The sequence below is a fragment of the Oncorhynchus masou genome, chromosome 22 (genome assembly GCF_036934945.1).
Source record: "Oncorhynchus masou masou isolate Uvic2021 chromosome 22, UVic_Omas_1.1, whole genome shotgun sequence".
Classification (NCBI taxonomy): Eukaryota; Metazoa; Chordata; class Actinopteri; order Salmoniformes; family Salmonidae; genus Oncorhynchus; species Oncorhynchus masou.
In genome coordinates, this window is record NC_088233.1 from 47,763,793 (window position 1) to 47,778,436 (window position 14,644).

At 42.4% G+C, this 14,644-nt stretch overlaps 1 protein-coding gene across 1 annotated transcript in view; it reads left to right on the forward strand.

The window, feature by feature from the left end:
• Positions 1 to 144: 144 nt before the first annotated feature.
• Positions 145 to 14,644, forward strand: part of LOC135509606 (protein inscuteable homolog) — a 96,094-nt gene continuing 81,594 nt past the window's right edge. Inside the window, exon 1 of the mRNA XM_064930396.1 lies at positions 145 to 635. The gene's annotated coding sequence lies outside the window, so the exon portion shown is untranslated. The remainder of the gene's footprint in view (positions 636 to 14,644) is intronic.

Genomic DNA, 14,644 nt, shown 5'->3' on the forward strand with positions numbered 1-14,644 from the left:
CTCCTGTGACTTCTCAGAGGAAGGTAAACACCCTTTCGCAGTGTCAGAAATGCGATTTCATTCTGCTGCGATGGCAAGTACTGGCGTCTGGCTCTTTTTTTCACCCCCTTTCTTCTTCTTCTTCTTCTTCTCCCCCTCCCTCTGTTCCCACATCTGGATCCCAGTTCCTCATTTATTTATGTGGTCTCCCTTGTTTTTGTGGGACTTTAAAAGTCCTCTACCTTGTTCACTTGGCAGTTTCTCCACAAATCTGATGAGGTCTACAATTACATTTCGCCATAACTGGTCAACTCAGCAATTACATGCTTGACCACAAATTCTCTCCAAAATACAGTGCTGCGGCTCATATGGCAGACAGAAATAGAATAGTTTTCGTGTCTGTTTGGACGGCCGCCCAGCTGAAACTATGCTCCGCTGCTTGACTGACAGAGGGATGTGGGCTTTTTCTCCCCAAGAAAAACCTTAAGGTCACAAATCCTTACGAAAGACCAAGGGAGCTCCTTCCAGTTGAGCTACCAGTACCTCAGTTAAGCTGCGAGGAGAGAGGAGCTCGCAGGGCACTGGTAGAGGCTTGCTCCTCGACAATGAAAACTCCAGGGGACACTTAACCTTTACGACGCTGACCTGAGGCTGGGGTAAGTCTGGCAAACACTCCCCTCGTGTTTACTCCCTGGGGGGGAATCCGCAGAAGACGGCTTGTGAGGTTGTCTGTACTTCTTTAAGAGATAAGTGACGTCACAATGGGATAAACTTGAGAATTGTCTATTACTACCTGGTGTCTGACTAAGTCCTGGGTGGCATCATTTGCCTCTTGCTCACTCACCTCGAAGCTCATAGAGAGCTCAGGGCATCTTTGAGACCGTTTCTCACTGTTTACCGCTGTTACTGTCTTAGTTGATTCATTGACTCTGTAAGCCACATTACAATAGTGTCTCCCATGGCAATGCTATCTTCATCTGCAGGTCAGGATATTTAACTGGAGATGAAGTTAGTGTCCGTCAGGGGCGCACGGTGGTAGCGCCAAAACTGATATTTTAATGGAGTAACTTTTTGCCTAAATCACAGACAGGCATCGCAGTTGTAAATACTACATAACAGCACTGTAACATAGTGTACCGACGTTGATGAGGTTGCAAGAACAAAAGTAATAACATTGTTATTACAAGGGTAAAAGGTCGGTGCATTACAAAGCAGAACAGATTATTGTTGAAAGTGGGACTATCACTTAAATTTTGTTCTGCCATTATTATAATGGTGCTGTCATTCAAATGTACCGTACCACTCAAAAGTTTGGACACACCCACTCATTCAAGGGTTTTTCTTTATTTTGACTATTTTCTACACTGTAGAATAATAGTGAATAAATCAAAACTATGAAATAACACATTTGGAATAATTTAGTAACCAAAAAAGTGTTAAATAATTCAAAATATATTTTATATTTGAGTTCTTTAAAGTAGCCACCCTATGCCTTGATGACAGCTTTGCAAACTCTTGGCATTCTCTCAACCAGCTTCACGAGGTATTCACCTGGAATGCATTTCAGTTTACAGGTGTGCCTTGTTAACAGTTCATTTGTGGAATTTCTTTCCTTCTTAATGCGTTTGAGCCAATCAATTGTGTTGTGACAAGGTAGGGGTCGTATACAGAAGATAGCCCTATTTCGTAAAATACCAAGTCCATATTATGGCACGAACAGGCTCAAATAAGCAAAGAGAAACGACTGTCTATTATTACTTTAAGACATGAAGGTCAGTCAATCCGGAAAATGTCAAGAACTTTTAATGTTTCTACAAATGCAGTTACAAACACCATCAAGCGCTATGATGAAACTGGCCCTCATGAGGACCGCCACAGGAAAGGAAGACCCAAAGTTACCTCTGCGGCAAAGGACAAGTTACCAGCCTCTGAAATTGCAGCCAAAATATATGCTTCACAGAGTTCAAGTAACAGACTCATCTGAACTTGAACTTTTCAGAGGGGACTATGTGAACCAGGCCTTCATGGTTGAATTGCTCCAAAGAAACCACTACTAAAGGACACCAATTGCTTGAGCCAAAAAACACAAGAAACACAAGCAATGGACATGTCCTTTCGTCTGATGAGTCGAAATTTGAGATTTTTGGTTCCAAATGCCGTGTCTTTGTGAGACGCAGAGTGGGTGAACGGATTATCTCCGCATGTGTGGTTCCCACCTTGAAGCACGAAGGAGGAGGAGTGATGGTGTGGGAGTGTTTTTCTGATGTCACTGTCAGTAATTTATTCAGAATTCAAGGCACACTTAACCAACATGTCTACAACAGCATTCTGCAGAGATACGCCATTCCATCTGGTTTGTGCTTTGTTTTTCAACAAGACAATGACCCAACACACTTCCAGGCTGTGTAAGGGCTTTTTCACCAAGAAGGAGAGTGATGGAGTGCTGCATCAGATTATCTGGCTTCCACAATTACCTAACCTCAACCCAATTGAGCTGGTTTGGGATGAGTTGGACCGCAGAGTGAAGGAAAAGCAGCCAACAAATGTTCAGCATATGTGGGAACTCCTTCAAGACTGTAGGAAAAGCATTCCAGGTGAAGCTGGTTGAGAGAATGCCAAGAGTGTGCAAAGCTGTCATCAAGGCAAAGGGTGGCTACTTTGAAGAATCTCAAATAGAAAATATATTTTGATTTGTTTAAGACTTTTTTGGTTACTACTTGATTCCATATGTGTCATTTCTATTACTCTACAAAAAAAATGAGTCAGTGTGTCCAAACTTTTGACTGGTACTGTATTTGAGAAGTGTTTGGGTATAGTAAGTGCTATTCTCTGCACAGTCAAACTGAGAGACAAAGATTCACACCACTCGTAACAGTACAGGGAATCATGTGCCCTAACAGAGATACTGCCAACTCACTGCGCCCCCACCTCGCCCATACATCCCCCAACTTGCCAAATGCTGCCAACAAGACAACATCATGGCCTACCCTTCCTCTCATAGAGCAATATGTGCCAGGCCAAACCACTCAGTGGATCCAGTTCTCTCTCTCTGTTTCCCTCCACAGAAAATATGCTTTGTGTGTGCTTTTCCAGAGTCATGCCCGGGCTGTAAACCACTGAGAGGCCACGGCTGGCTGGAGTCTGTAAATCTGTGGAGTGGGTGTGGGTGGATGTGGACGCCAGCTTTGTTTGCTGTGGAAGATGACAGTGATTATAGCGATGCTAATGATACTGATGAGTAGGCAACAATGATAGGTCTGTGTGTGTGTGTGTGTGTGTGTGTGTGTGTGTGTGTGTGTGTGTGTGTGTGTGTGTGTGTGTGTGTGTGTGTGTGTGTGTGTGTGTGTGTGTGTGTGTGTGTGTGTGTGTGTGTGTGTGTGTGTATGCCACGTGCATGCATACGTTCATGGTTGTGTGTTATTTGGATCCACTGGCTGCTTGCCTGCCACATTAGAAGAGAGTCTCTCTCATTCTTCTCAGGCCTGTTGAACAGCTGGGAAGGGGAGTGGCCTGCCTAACTAACTAACGTGACCCAACCGTGTAGGTGTGGCCTCTAGGTCTGGCTCCTGACTCTACTACCATACTGTTTAATTAGCTTCTCTCTATGGGTGGGGTAATTGGTAGCTTCAACTTTTTGAAAAAAACTCCTCTCTCCTCTATCATGACCCTCCACCCGTAGTAACTACTCATCATAAGAGAGCTATGATGGGATAATGTGTTGTCGTCGCCTTTGTCAGATCATGGGTATAGCACGATTGTTGTGGGTGTGGCTGAGTCCAGTGACGAATACTATAATTGGAACCCATTATATTTCAGCTTACTTAAATGTGTTTCATTACAGCGGTGGAAAAAGTACCCTTGTGTCTACTTGAGTAAAAGTAAAGATACCTTAATAGAAAATGACTCAAGTAAATGTGAAAGTCACCCAGTAAAATACTACTTGAGTAAAAGTCTAAAAGTATTTGTTTTAAAAATATTCTTGAGTATCAAAAGTAAATGTAGTTGCTAAAATACACTTATGTATTGAAAGTAAAAGTTAAAGTATAAATCATTTCAAATCCTCTGTATTAAACAAACTAGACGGCAACATTTTATTTTTTATTATTTTTTTATTTACGGATAGCCAGTGGCACACCAACACTCAGACATCATTTACAAACGAAGCATTTGTGTTTAGTGAGTCCGCGAGATCAGAGGCAATAGGGATGACCAGGGATGTTCTCTTGATAAGTGCGTGAATTGGACCATTTTTGGGTGTCAGGGAAAATGTATGGAGTAAAAAGTACATTATTTTCTTTAGGAATGCAAGTGTAAAAGTAAAAGTAGTTAAAAATGTGAATAGTGAAGTAAAGATACCCCAAAACACTACTTAAGTAAAAATACTTTAAAATACTACTTGAGTACTTTACCCCACTGTTTTATTGTAATGTTTAATTTAGCTGGAAACGTGGTGCTTCTTGTAGCTAAGCTACCAGAGTAGGTTCCTCCAGGTAATAAATGGAGTTCGAAGCTTTACAGAAACATTTAAAATAATAAAAACGTTCAAATATCCTTGTCAATAAAAGTATACTAAATATACCATTAAAGGGCGGGATTAAAAGGACACAGATTTAACCTAATCTTGGACAAAAAAAGATTTCTCAATGGAGAATTATTATTTTTTGACCAGGGACAAGGCTTCATCTGTGACTGGGAAACTGGCCCATAGAGTTAATGTTTTATGGTTATCTTCTTAGATTGGCGTGCTGTTGTTTTCTATCACCATCAATTCTGAGCTTCAATGATAAGAGATTGGCCTCCAGTTAGCATTTTGCCATGCCCATATGACTCACGTTTTTAGCTGTGTCTGGACGTGGCAAGTATCTTTTTCCACAAGTGGCTACTTTCCATCCTTCCCGGTTGTTATTCTCTGTCTCTCCTCTTCTGTCTTGCATCTGTGTGGCCGAAGCGTGAGTCAAGGCGAGGTCAGTTCGGGTTTCGCTCCCTGCTGTCTGGCGTCCCTTGGCTTAATCCATCACTCACATGGTGTCGGCCTGCTCTCGTCTTCACATTTCCAACCAAAGCTAATACTGTGTTTTTCTCAGGGCCCATATTCATAAAGCATCTCAGTCTCAGAGTGTAGGATCTAGGATCAGTTTTTCCTTTTAGGTCATAATAAATAAGATTACATGGACGGGAAGGGACCTGATCCTCGATCAGCACTCCTACTCTGAGGTTTCACAGATTTCTCCTTCAAGCCTGACTCAAAGTCAGAATACGCTCTGAAACTTTGTCAGACCTCTTTTCTCTTCTCTTGACATGTTTTTATGGAAACGTCCTCTGCCAAAAGAGTAAATTAGTGCAATCCCTGATGAATTGCAAATGTTTCAAAAGTTGGCAACAACTGAAGTGGTTAGCTGTGTTTAAAGACACAGTCATGCTGCTATTAGTCATGACAATACTTTGCCAGGTTAGCAGAACGTCCCTACATGAAACTCCATACGCAAAAACAATCTTTGTCTTCTGTTCGGTTTCATCAAGCTTCTTGACGGACCAATTGAAAGCAGAGACTAGAGCCGGGCCCATTCCAGAACAATTCCCAATTTTAGAAACATTCCAGACAGGCATTGCCATGACAACAAGCCGGTTGACTCCCAGCTGTTGACTTTTAACCCCGGGAAGGAGTTCAATGTATTGCCCTCCACATGGAGCCAGATGCCTGTGTCTGTCACTAATAATAAACGAGTAGGCTAGCATTACACGAGCTAGCCTCCGCTTACATGCTAACTGCTAACCAGCTAAAGACAAGACACCTAATCAATTGCAGACAAACGTTACCTAATGGGCCTGCCCAGGTTAAGCATGAGATTCTGCTGTCATTTTTATTTGCAGCACAAATATGATTGACAGGCATTAACCGTTGGACATCTCTGGGTTCTTTATTGTGGACAGTTGGGCTGTTGATGCATCGGCGAGAGAAAGGGAGCTTGTGACTCAGTGGAGGCTCTCCCCATTGTGGGGCTCAATTAAGAGAGTGCACGTATACTTTTCCGCGTAGTGGTGTGCACACTGGTTGAATCAGCATTGTTTCAATGTCATTTGTCAATGTATTGTGACGGGGAATCAACGTGGAAAATACATTGGATTGAAAAAAAAAATCATGAATTTTCTACCAGCGTTGTAAACATTGAAATTCATTGGGTGGTTGAAATCATGTAGAATGTTATATTTTATTAGACATATTTTATTTGACCTTGTTTCAATGTTGATAGTAAAATGGTATGTTTGAGTCAACGTCATGCTGTCTATTGAAATAAAGAGGTATATTGAAATACAGTATATTGTGAAGCTACAGTAAAGCCATTTCTTCCTGAATAGGGACTCCTACTGGTATATAATGGGTAATGCACTTCAGTGAGAACAAGTCTAGCATCCAGATGACTATCTCTGTCCCCTGCTTAGCTTTGGAAGCAAACTGTGTTACTTTCAGCTGAGCTGTCACGTGGACCAGTGGAGACTGCTGAGAGGAGGACGGCTCATAATAATGTCTGGAACGGACTCAACGGAACGGGATCGAACACATCATGGGTTTTCATGTGGGTGATACCATTCCATTGACGCCATTCCAGCCATTATTATGAGATGTCCTCCCCTCAGCAGTCTCCACTGATGTCAACCCATTTAGACAGTGATCATCTTCCACACTCATTTGAGTAGACTACTTAAATGACATTGAATATATAGTTGAATGTAACTCCTATCCTTTTTCTCACACAAGCTGTATGTGAATGTAAATTTGGAGTGAGGTTGGGTTTATGTAGGCTACTTTGACATCTGATTTTCCAAACAAAGGACACCATCATTTCAACGCAAAGCTAGGTATACTATCATTCATCCATGGTTGATTGGATTGGATGTTTAGAAGTTTAGAAGTAGTTACCATTAGCCCTATAAATAGGATGCCAAATGTGTAATATTAATAATACACTTTTACCTTTGACGGTTGGTTGTTATTAATATGTTGGTTTCATGTCTCCATCTCAACCAAAAAAATCAAAGTTGAAAAATAGGACTAAATCAAATCAAACATTATTTGAAGTGCATTTAAAGTTTGATAGATTTTTGGTTGAGATGGAGACGTGAATCCTACATATCAATAACTAATTTATATACAAACAGGATATTGTGAACGCAACCAAATATCAACATTTGAAGGAGATGTATCTTCTGCTTGGATAGTACAGTGCCTTCAGAAAGTATTCATACCCCTTGACTTATTCCATATTTTGTTGTGTTACAGCCGAAATTCATAATGGATTAAATATTTTTTATTTTCTTACCCATCTATACACAATACCCCATAATGACAAAGTGAAAACATGTTTTTAGAAATGTTTGCAAATTGATTGGAAATGAAATAAAGAAATATCTAATTTACATAAGTATTCACACCAATTTGCTATGACACTCCAAATGGAGCTCAGGTGCATCTAATTTCCTTTGATCATCTTTAAGATGATTAGAGTCCACCTGTGGTCAAGAAATGATTTAGAAAGAAACACACCTGTCTATATAAGGTCCAACAGTTGACGGTGCATGTCAGAGCAGAAACTAAACCATGAAGTCCAAGGAGGTAGAAATGTGATGAGGCATATATCTGGGAAGGATATAACATCATTTCTAGAGTGTTGAAAGTTTCCAAGAGCACAGTGGTCTCCAAAAATATGGAATAAACCAAACTCTGCCTGGAGCTGGAGTTTGCAGAAAGACAGAGCATTAGGCAAAAGACCCTGTGGTCTGATGAGACAAAAATGTAACTATTTCACCTGAATACGAAGGGCTATTTCTGTAGAAAACCAGGCACAGCTCATCACCCGTCTAACACCATCCCTACCATGAAGCATGGTGGTGGCAGCATCATACTATGGGGATGCTTTTCAGCTGCAGGGACTGGGAGACAGGTAAGAATAGAGGGAACTATAAATGGAGCCAAACGCAGGCAAATCCTTGATGAGAACCTGCTTCAGAGTACCACCGGCTGTGGCGGAGATTTACGTTCCAACAGGACAACGAGCCCATGCATACAGTCCTTGAGTAGCCCAGCCAAAGCCCAGACTTGAATCCCATTGAAATCCCCCCCCCCCTCTGTAACTATTCCCCGGGTTGTTGCTGTAAATGATAATGTGTTCTCAGTCAACTTACCTGGTAAAATAAGGGTTAAATTAAATAAAGAATGGTATAAAATCCCAAAATACAGATGTGCAATGCTGATACAGAAATACCCAAGACAACTGAAAGCTGTAATGTGCTTCTACAAAGTATTGACTCAGGGGTGTGAATAATTATGTAAATTAGATATTTAATATATTTAATTTTCAATACATTTTCCCCAAAATATAAAAACATTCACATTATCATTATGGGGTATCGTGTGTACAGTAGATGGGTGGATTGAACATTCTTTTTTAAATCCATTTTTTAAATCAGGCTACAACACAACAAAATGTGGAATAAGTCAAGGGTATAAATACATGAATAACATATATAAAAACTATTTCCAAATGTAAAAGTGTATTATTAATATAATGAATTTGACATTCGATTTATAGGGCTAATGTTAACTACTTCCAAAGATCCAATCAACCAATCGACGAATGACAGCATAGTTAGCTTAACATTGAAATGTTGTCCTTTGAGCAAATCAGATGTCTATTTAGCCTACATAAACCTCATTCCGAATGTACTTTCACATACAATTTGTGTAAGAAAACTTAGTTACTTTGAACTATTTAGTATTATTTAGGTAGTCTATCAAATGAGTATGGAAGCTGATCAATGTATTGACCTGATAGGTCAGCTGAATCGAGCACATCTTGTTTCCAAAGCTAAGCAGCATACGTCGAGGTTGGTATTTGAATGGTAGACTTGATCTCACTGAAGTGCATTACCCAGGAACTGTTGGACTGAGCCTTACCATTTTATTTCAATATACCTCCTTATTTAGGTTGATAGCATGACGTTGAAACAATGACAGATTAAAACGTAACATTTTTCTATCAACATTGAAACAAGGAATACACAACGAGGTCCTTGTTTTTGAAAGAAAACCACATTTTTTGTCCATTAAAATAACACCAAATTGATCAGAAATAGTGTAGACATTGTTCATGTTGTAAATGACTATTGTTGCTGGAAACAGCAGATTTTTTAAATGGAATATCTACATAGACGCACAGAGGCCCATTATCAGCAACCATCACTCCTGTGTTCCAATGGCACATTGCGTTAGCTAATCCAAGTTTACCATTATAAAAGGCTAATGGATCATTAGAAAACCCTTTTGCAATCATGTTAGCACAACTGAAAACTGTCATTCTGATTAAAGAAGCAATAAAACTGCTCTTCTTTAGACTAGTTGTGTATCTGGAGCATCTGCATTTGTTGGTTCAATTACAGGCTCAAAATGGCCAGAAACAAAGACCTTTCTTCTGAAACTTGTGTCTATTCTTGTTCAAATAAAGGAAGGCTATTCCATGCGAGAAATTGCCAAGAAACTGAAGATCTGATACAACGCTGTATACTACTCCCTTCACAGAACAGCGCAAACTGGTTCTAACCAGAATATAAAGAGGATCGGGAGGCCCAGGTGCACAACGGAGCAAGAGGAAAAGTATATTAGAGTGTCTAGTTTCAGAAACAGACGCCTCACAAGTCCTCAACTGGCAGCTTCATTAAATAGTACCCGCAAATCACCGGTCTCAACCTCAACAGTGAAGAGGCGACTCCGGGATGCTGGCCTTCTAGGCAGAGTTGCAAAGAAAAAGCCATATCTCAGACTGGCCAATAAAAAGAAAAGATTAAGATGGGCAAAAGAACACTGGACCGGGGAACTCTGCCTAGAAGGCCAGCATCCCGGAGTCGCCTCTTCTCTGTTGACGATGAGACTGGTGTTTTGCGGGTACTATTTAATGAAGCTGCCAGTTAGGGACTTGTGAGGCGTCTGTTTCTCAAACTAGACACTGTAATGTACTTGTCCTCTTGCTCAGTTGTGCAGTTGTGTATTCATATTACAGTGAGCGTAGTTTCAAAATGTAAGTCCACTCTCTTTGTCTCTCCCGCTCTTTCTTTCCCCACCCCCTTTCCATTGTGTAACAAGCTGTCATATCGTGTCAGTTCACGAGGGACTTTTATCTCATGTAAGTGTGTATGTAAGTGTGTATGGTATTCTGTGTAACAGTTTTTGACAATTGCTTACACGTGATTTCTGAAACTATGGCTCCTTTTCTTTAGACTCTACACACAAAACCCCAAAACACACACACACACAACATGCAACACGTCACACATCTCTTTCAAAACCAAACACTTCATTAAAAACTATTTTAACTCTTCTCAAAACGTTGTTTTTGCGTTAACTCTACACGCAAACAATTAAATGACTAGCTCTTACACACGCCAACTACACACGGATGTGACAAATGTAACGACTCCGAAAAAGAGGGAAACGTAGCGGTCTTCTGGTTAGACTACGGAGACGGGCACATCGGGCCCCACTTCCTAGCATTCTTCTTGCCAATGTCCAGTCTATTGACAACAAGGTTGATGAAATCCGAGCAAGGGTAGCATTCCAGAGGGACATCAGAGACTGTAACGTTCTGTGCTTCACGGAAACATGGCACACTGGAGAGACGCTATCCGATGCGGTGCAGCCAACGGGTTTCTCCACGCATCGCGCCGACAGAAACAAACACCTTTACATTTCTGGTAAGAAGAGGGGTGGGGGTGTATGCCTTATGGCTAACGAGGCATGGTGCGATGAAAGAAACATACAGGAACTCAAATCCTTCTGTTCACCTGATTTAGAATTCCTCACAATCAAATATAGACCGCATTACCTAGAATTCTCTTCGATTATAATCACAGCCGTATATATCCCCCCCCAAGCAGACACATCGATGGCTCTGAACGAACTTTATTTAACTCTTTGCAAACTGGAAACCATTTATCGGGAGGCTGCATTCATCGTTGTTGGGGATTTTAACAAGGCTAATCTGAAAACAAGACTCCCTAAATTTTATCAGCATATCGATTGCGCAACCAGGGGCGTAAAAACCTTGGATCACTGTTACTCTAACTTCCGCGACGCATATAAGGCCCTGCCCCGCCCCCCTTTCGGAAAAGCTGACCACAACTCCTTTTTGCTGATACCTGCCTACAGACAAAAGCTAAAAAAAGAAGCTCCCACGCTGAGGTCTGTCCAACGCTGGTCCGACCAAGCTGACTCCACACTCCAAGACTGCTTCCATCACGTGGACTGGGACATGTTTTGTATTTCGTCAAATAACAGCATTGACGAATACGCTGATTCGGTGTGCGAGTTCATTAGAACGTGCGTTGAAGATGTTGTTCCCATAGCAACGATTAAAACATTCCCTAACCAGAAACCTTGGATTGATGGCAGCATTCATGTGAAACTGAAAGCACGAACCACTGCTTTCAATCAGGGCAAGGTGTCTGGCAACATGACTGAATACAAACAATGCAGCTATTCCCTCCGTAAGGCTATCAAACAAGCTAAGCGTCAGTACAGAGACAAAGTAGAATCCCAATTCAACGGCTCAGACACAAGAGGCATGTGGCAGGGTCTACAGTCAATCACGGACTACAGGAAGAAATCCAGCCCAGTCACGGACCAGGATGTCTTGCTCCCAGGCAGACTAAATAACTTTTTTGCCCGCTTTGAGGACAATACAGTGTCACTGACACTGCCTGCAACGGAAAAATGCGGTCTCTCCTTCACTGCAGCCGAGGTGAGTAAAACATTTAAACGTGTTAACCCTCGCAAGGCTGCAGGCCCAGACGGCATCCCCAGCCGCGCCCTCAGAGCATGCGCAGACCAGCTGGCTGGTGTGTTTACGGACATATTCAATCAATCCCTATACCAGTCTGCTGTTCCCACATGCTTCAAGAGGGCCACCATCATTCCTGTTCCCAAGAAAGCTAAGGTAAACGACTACCGCCCCGTAGCACTCACTTCCGTCATCATGAAGTGCTTTGAGAGACTAGTCAAGGACCATATCACCTCCACCCTACCTGACTCCCTAGACCCACTCCAATTTGCTTACCGCTCAAATAGGTCCACAGACGATGCAATCTCAACCACACTGCACACTGCCCTAACCCATCTGGACAAGAGGAATACCTATGTGAGAATGCTGTTCATCGACTACAGCTCGGCATTCAACACCATAGTACCCTCCAAGCTCATCATCAAGCTCGAGACCCTGGGTCTCGACCCCGCCCTGTGCAACTGGGTACTGGACTTCCTGACGGGCCGCCCCCAGGTGGTGAGGGTAGGTAACAACATCTCCTCCCCGCTGATCCTCAACACTGGGGCCCCACAAGGGTGCGTTCTGAGCCCTCTCCTGTACTCCCTGTTCACCCACGACTGCGTGGCCACGCACGCCTCCAACTCAATCATCAAGTTTGCGGAAGACACAACAGTGGTAGGCTTGATTACCAACAACGACGAGACGGCCTACAGGGAGGAGGTGAGGGCCCTCGGAGTGTGGTGTCAGGAAAATAACCTCACACTCAACGTCAACAAAACTAAGGAGATGATTGTGGACTTCAGGAAACAGCAGAGGGAACACCCCCCTATCCACATCGATGGAACAGTAGTGGAGAGAGTAGCAAGTTTTAAGTTCCTCGGCATACACATCACAGACAAACTGAATTGGTCCACTCACACAGACAGCATCGTGAAGAAATTCGGCTTGTCACCAAAAGCACTCACAAACTTCTACAGAGGCACAATCGAGAGCATCCTGGCGGGCTGTATCACCGCCTGGTACGGCAACTGCTCCGCCCTCAACCGTAAGGCTCTCCAGAGGGTAGTGAGGTCTGCACAACGCATCATCGGGGGCAAACTACCTGCCCTCCAGGACACCTACACCACCCGATGTTACAGGAAGGCCATAAAGATCATCAAGGTCATCTACCACCCGAGCCACTGCCTGTTCACCCCGCTATCATCCAGAAGGCGAGGTCAGTACAGGTGCATCAAAGCTGGGACCGAGAGACTGAAAAACAGCTTCTATCTCAAGGCCATCAGACTGTTAAACAGCCACCACTAACATTGAGTGGCTGCTGCCTACACACTGACACTGACTCAACTCCAGCCACTTTAATAATGGGAACTGATGGGAAATGTTGTAAATATATCACTAGCCACTTTAAACAATGCTACCGTATATAATGTTACTTACCCTACATTATTCATCTCATATGCATACCTATATACTGTACTCTATATCATCGACTGCATCCTTATGTAATACATGTATCACTAGCCACTTTAACTATGCCACTTTGTTTACATATTCATCTCACATGTATATACTGTACTCGATACCATCTACTGTATCTTGCCTATGCTGCTCTGTACCATCACTCACTCATATATGTACATATTCTTTATCCCCTTACACTGTGTATAAGACAGTAGATTAGGAATTGTTAGTTAGATTACTTGTTGGTTATTACTGCATTGTCGGAACTAGAAGCACAAGCATTTCGCTATACTCGCATTAACATCTGCTAACCATGTGTATGTGACAAATACAATTTGATTTGATTTGATTTGATTTAAAACACTACTATCTTGTGTCTTTTGCATGTTCAGTGTTCAGTGTACAGAGTCCACGGCAGTTTGTCGTAGCTCTCACACGTACATGTATGTGCACAAATATATACAGTATGTATATGTATGTATGCATATTCAGTATATATTTACACTATAAACAGAAATGCAAGAGGGGGAAATGAAATGTGTTTCTTTCTCAAAACATTGTATTTTCATCCAGATTTCGGGATGAACAGTAACAGATACAGTAGAATATAAACAAATAGGCTTGTTACTATAAAGAAAAAAACTATTAGGGTGCATTCTGTCTCCTATTTGGGTCTGGCCATAGCACCTCATCAACGTCACAAGCGACGTTCTCTCTGGCTAAACAGCGGGGGAAGTAGCGTCTGGAGTGGCGTATCCAGCCCTGGCACGCCCCCTTGTCTACGTCACCACAGGCCTCCTCCATCGCCTGGAGAAGGGGTATGCGTTGGAGGGGTTGGCGATCGTATACCTTCCAACGCCACGCCGAAAATAACTCTTCTATTGGGTTTAGAAATGGAGAATATGGTGGCAGGTTGAGCATCAAAACTTGGGGATGGTCAATGAAACAGTTGCAGACCAGAGCGGCCTGGTGGAAACTTACGTTGTCCCAGATGACAACAAACCAGGACTGCTCTGGCCCATTCCCCTGGTCATTGGGAATGAGGATATTATGCAGGGTGTCAAGGAAGGTGATAATGTGGGCAGTATTGTAAGGACCAAGACTGGCATGATGATGAAGGACACCGTTCCTACTAATGGCTGCACACAATGTGATGTTGCCACCACGGGACATTGAAGATGGCGCGGTGTCCAATGAGGTTTCTTCCCCTGCGTCTTGTTTTGGCTAGGTTAAAACTGACCTCATCAACGTAAACTAATTCATGATGCACTGTAGCAGCATCTAGTTCCATAGCTCTCTGAAACAGATAAAACATTATTGTATGACAGTATGAATAGACAGAGCAGTCAATATGTAGCACAATACACTGGAATACAATACCAATGACAGGATAG